The sequence below is a fragment of the Talpa europaea genome (genome assembly GCF_964194135.1).
Source record: "Talpa europaea genome assembly, chromosome: 11".
NCBI lineage: Eukaryota > Metazoa > Chordata > Mammalia > Eulipotyphla > Talpidae > Talpa > Talpa europaea.
Genome location: NC_140078.1, coordinates 92262729 through 92268728, shown reverse-complemented (window position 1 = coordinate 92268728; position 6000 = coordinate 92262729).

Sequence of the window (6000 nt, the reverse complement as noted above, 5' to 3'; positions counted from 1 at the left end):
CTTCCTTCATAAGCCCAAGTATCTTTATAAGAGAAGCATCTCCCATCCACTGAAATATGATTAGTGTAAAACACACACTGTACTAGTATGACCACTTTAACAATGCATTCCTCACAATTCAGGTATTTTCTTTGTTGTTGCACAAGAACGATTTTTAGTATAGTTGGAAGGAACATTGCATATTGTTTTGTTTGACCTTTGTCCAGTTCATGCAATTTTACATTCCTTTTTTTTTTTTTTTGCACATTGTCAGTATCTATAGAGTTGTTACTGACATTTCATAATGTTGGTTTCATTCTGTTTTCTTAGCCTGCTCCCTATTTTGTGCCATTTGGTGGTTTCCAATGCACTGATGCTATAAATAATGCTGTGATGAAAATGCTTGTTGGGATGGATCTGAATGTTCGTGTCCCATCCAGATGCACATGTGGAAGTCCTAGCACCCAATGTGGTAGTGTTAGAAGGCAGGGCCTCTGGGGGGTGATTAGTCCTGAGGGTGGAGCCCTCATGAATGGGATTAGTGCTCTTATAAATAAGACATTACAGAGACCCCTGACCCCTTCTACCACATGAGGACACACAGGAACCAGGGTCCTCACTGAAAAATGAACATGCTAATCCTTTGATCTGGGACTTCTCAGCCTCCAGAACTGTGAGAAATAAATTTCTGTTGCTTCTAAGTCACCTAGTCTACAGCATTTCATTATAGCAGCTCAACCCAAACAGACTAAGAAGCTTGTATTCATTTTTCCCTTTAGAGTCATTTATGCATATACACATACAATATAGAAACAGCTGATATTCACTATAGAAACAGTCAAGTATTATCATCATCTATATTGTTTTGTCCAATGAGGTAGCCCCATACATTGTGGATAGTCCAAATTGAAATGAGCCACGATCATGTAGGCATAAAACACAATGTAAAAGACATCATTAATTTTCATATTGATTACATGTTGAAATTAATTACATGTTAAAACATTATTAAAATTAATTTCACCTGCCTCTTTGTACATTTTAAAATGTGGCTACTGGGAAAATTTTAATTACCTATATAGCTCACATTATATCTCTTTTGGACAGCACTGATGTAATATCTTGAATTTATTTCTGGATTTTCTATTTGATCAGTTTCTCTTAACTATTTATACCTCGTCCCTTTGTTTTTGATAATTATTTTAATGATGTTAAGTATACTTGAAATATAACATGATTACAATCACAGATCTAAAATAGTGTTTAATATTATTGATTACTTATATATTTATATGATGTGGACTATCAATTATAAATTCCTGTATATTGTGGGCATTTTGACTTCATAATGCATTGCATTTTTTTTTTTTTTTTTTTTTATAGAGGCATGCTTTATTTTTATTTGTTTGCTGGTTTGTTTGTTTTGTTTTTGTTTATACATGCACTGGGTACAGTCAGAAGCGCGGGAGGGTGAGAGAATTCACCAGAGCCAGAGCGGGGAGCAGAGCAGGCAGAAGGACCGAAGTACACTGCTGAGGGGAGCAGCGGGCGGCAGGAGAGGTCTGCGCGCCATGTGGGACCCTCCTCCCGTGGCCAGGGAGCAGCCGGGGATCGAACCGGCGCCGCAGAGGTCGCGGGCAGCTTCGCAACCCAGCGCTCAACCGCTGCGCCACCGGGGAGGCCCTGCATTGCATTTTTTTACGAACTTAAAAATATTGTCATCTTTTCAGTTTTAATTTCCCCAAAGATTTCTGCTTTATTTATTATATAGTCCTTCATTTTTCCATATGGGTTTTATAATTTCTTTCAAACCAAATTATTCTGAGTTACTTCATTAACCTTTTTTCATTGTTTGAATGGCAACTCTTACGGTATTTTTCGACTGCTGTGTCATCAGCATAAAGGAATGGCATTGAATATTATGACTCTTAATTCCTCTGATCTTCTCTTAATTATCTTTAATACTATCGTGGCATGTTTACTTTTACTTTCTACATATAGCTTTATTAACTCGCAAAGACAAAATTTAAAATTTCATTCTTCCCTGTATGTATATATCTTTCTTTCTTATGGAATACATTGTGTTAACATTGGTATTTGGCTTTCACTATTGAAGTATCCTTATTTTTTATATGCAGACAATGAACCAGTGTGCTTATTTTTATGATTAATTATATTAAATATTTTACCATAATATACCAACTTTATATTCTTGAGGTAAATCCTGCCTTTCCTATTTGACACATTTTTAACCTATTACATTTTGTTTGCTAAGGTTTTGTGTCTTTGTTTCATTAATGAGGTTTGCTATTCCAACAATAAAGGTTCACAAATTTATTTAGGAAATATTGTTCCCTAGGGAAAATATTATAGTTTAGAAAAATTTGGGAGCAATTTCAGTAGTATAAGAGGTTATTTACTTTTGAAAAGCTTAGAAAATCCTTCAATTAATGAATCAGGGTCATCACGCCTAACTTTCTATTTATAGATCATGAATTAATAATATTTTCTATTTCTTCATATTTTTATTACATGTTTTTGAGAAGTTATATAAACATAATTATTAAATCAAGTAACAGTATACATACTAAGAACAATTTTTTTAACATTTAACTAAATGTACACTATTTTAATTATTTCTTGATTACATTAATTTGTAATTTCTCCTTTTTCATCAAAACAGTGGTTTATCAACTTTGTCCATTTTGTCAGACTGCAAACTCTTCTGTTGGCTTATCTCTATTCTGTCCCCTTTATCTTTAAAATTTCTGTTGTGCTTTTACTTTTGTTTTGGTTCATTACATTATTCTATTTTAAAGTGCTTTAGTCACAGGCTTATTTAATAATGTTTCTATTATCATTTTATTGATGTATATTTAGAGAGAAAAATTTTCTTCCTACCACACTTTTGCCAGCATCTCAAAGATAATGATGTGTTGAACTTACATGCTTGCTATTTTATAAAAAGATTTTACTATAACTTTCCTTTATGTAAGTTAATATGTAAGTTGAATTTTAATTTCCATTGACTTGTTTCTGTAGAATTGTGTTTTTCTATTTAATTATAATTGTTTTCTTATGTTGTGATGTGAGAATATGGTTTCATGGATTTCATGCTATTGTTTTTTGCATTAATTTTAGTGCTTTTTTTCTGTCCCAGTGTGTGATTCATTTGTATAACTAAAAAGATTCTTTACAGTCCTTTGCCCTATGATTCAGTACTTTCCACATGTCTGTTAGCTCGACTTTATTCCTTGCATTTTTCAGTTATATTGCTTCTCTTCTATTTTTCCATAGATTCTACTGTGTTCTGTTATTCCTGAGATCTACAATTATAGTTACATTTGTACGAGTTTCTTTTTGCATTTGGCCAGCTTCTGTATATATACCTTGACCAGGACTGGTTTCAGGGGCATTTCAACCCATCCAGGCACACAGAATCTTGCTCTCAGAGGGCCCCTGTACTTGTTTTAATGCTCTGCTGTCAATGTCTTAAAATTCTTAGTAATTTCTGAACAAAAGTCCCTGCTTTTTCATTTTGCAATGGCTGCTACAAATTATGTACCAGCCCTGCTTGTTCCTTGTGTTCAATGACTGATGAAATTATTTTTTTTTTATCACAACTGGTGATGATTTGTTGGATTTTCTAAATAAGCCATCCCATCATCTGAGTGAAGTCCACTTCTAGCTAGGGAGCTTCTGGAAAGTCCTCTGGTAGCTCTACCCCGTACGCAGTATGAAATCACTGCTTAAAGTTCTCTCCTTGTGATTCCTTCACTTAATGTCAAGTGTTCTTTTATAACTTGCAGAGGAGCTGGTGGTCAGGTGTCCAACAGATGAAACCCAGGTCTGGCCCCACCAGGCCTTTTTCTGGAAGTGACAGCAGGAGTGAAAGTATGCTCCATCCCTAACCTCCCTTGCTCCCATTTGGCCCAGGAAGCTGCCTTCCTCAACCTCTTAACACAAAGGGGACCGGGCTTGCTCCCTTGGGACTTTAGGCATCTGATTCTTTTGTGCCCTACTCCTTTCTGCCTTAGCTGTGCACATCATTCTGAAAGGGGCAAAACTCACTTTCCCTCAAGCACAGCCCATTGCTGGAGGAGTGAAGGAAGTAGTTGAACCCTCTCAATGCATGCCGGGAAATAGAGCTGCTCTTGTTCCCAAGCAAACTCCCTCACTTTGGATGTGCCTTTGTAGCCTCCTCTGTGAGTGGAAATAAATGTGTCCAACTCGTCCCTTCCTGATGTCAGCATGGAGCACTCTAACCTAACAAATGTGTCTTCTATTTTGATACTTAGGAATATTCCTGTGCCCCACGACTTGTCCACCTTTCTTGATGAGATGGCAGTTTAGCAGGACCCAATTTTTGTCCCCTCCTTGTTTTATGTTTCTGTTTTCTTCGGAATTAATAGCGTGGTAGGCGCTCTAGGAGACTGACACATCTGACACTCTGTGTGCTGATGGGTGAGTGGGCAGGCAAGCTCTCCCTGAGTCAACCTCATGAACAGGACTCGGTCGTTAATAGCCCTGCAAAGGGAATGCAGACCGTGTTCCAACAAATACTCATGCTCGGTGAGTATTGAGCAAACATTTTATTGTATTCATAATGAAAATGAAGGGCACTGGCTGGGGCTCTGGAATTTGGAGACTTGGACATACTGACTGTGAAATGTTTATTGCACCCCAGACTCACCGTTGTCGGGATCAGCGAGAGGGGAGGCATGTTAAATAGAAGATGGGCTGAGACTTCAGGACGTGCCAGAGAAATCTTGTGGGTCTAATTAACCTTTTGGGGAAATGACTTGTGAGCTCAAGTTGTTACCTTTCAACCGGTGTTCATAGCATACTGTAGCGCTTGCAAATGTTAGTCCCCATCCACCCCAGGAGGCAGGTCAGCATTTTATTCCCATGTGACCAAGTCGGGAAATGAAATCTCCAGGGTTTAAAGGATTTGTCTTATGTCGAGCAGTGACCAAATGGGGAGGTTCTTATCCGCCAGGGAGCCTCAGGTCTGGGGGCTGAGACACAGAGCAGGCTGCATCTTCACATCCTGTATTAAATAGAAGCTTTGAATTTCCCTACAAGTGAGATTGAGAACAGCAGACCGGGGGATGAAGTATTGACACACCATTGCAGAGAAAAGAGCTTATGCAAGACTTTGGATTTAAGCTATGTGTTTAAAAGAAAAAGGGGGGTGAAGTGGGGATGGTTGGGACCATATGGCTGATAGTGTCTTCGTGGGGAAACAGATGGATAAAAGAGCATAGAGGTGACTCGGGGTACAAAGTGGCAGTGGAGGCCAGCAAGGCTTGTTTGACCTTGGAGATTATGGTGATGCAATTTTTTATTTTAGATACAACACAGAGTTAAAAATCCAAGGTACCCATTTTCAGAACTAGAAATTGAGGATGATTTAAAATGACTCCACATACCCTAATTGCATTAACATTGTACTTTACTAGACACTTTAATTGCCTCTCACTGATACTAACACAGCAAGTCCTCAGCATCAAAGAAGTTACCATGTTAGGAAAAGGACTGTCGTATAATTCACCAAGTGAAGAATCCACACGGAGGAGAAGTTGTCCTGGGATTTTTGGCTGAGTGATAAGGGGAAACTAGGGAACCTAATTTAAAAGGTAGGAAAAAGGCCAATTATGTGAAAATCTTGAGCTCAGACTGTGGGGAGATAAGATTCCCCAGGTATTTGATTTTATAGCAGGAAATGATAGGGGGTCAGACATTTGGAGAGAGATCCACGTGATTAGAAGAGACCGAAACATTTTCTGTCACACCAAATAGTGATCCCACAAAAATGGAAACTACCAAGAATGGAAACAAACCAACCCTCAACATCTCATTTGACTTTTTTTTTTTTTTTTAAGATTTATTTATTTATTTATACAAGCACTGGGTACAGTCAGAAGCACGGGAGGGTGAGAGGATTCACCAGAGCCAGAGCAGGGAACAGAACAGGCAGACTGATGAAACACACTGCTGAGGGGACCAGTGGGCGCAGCA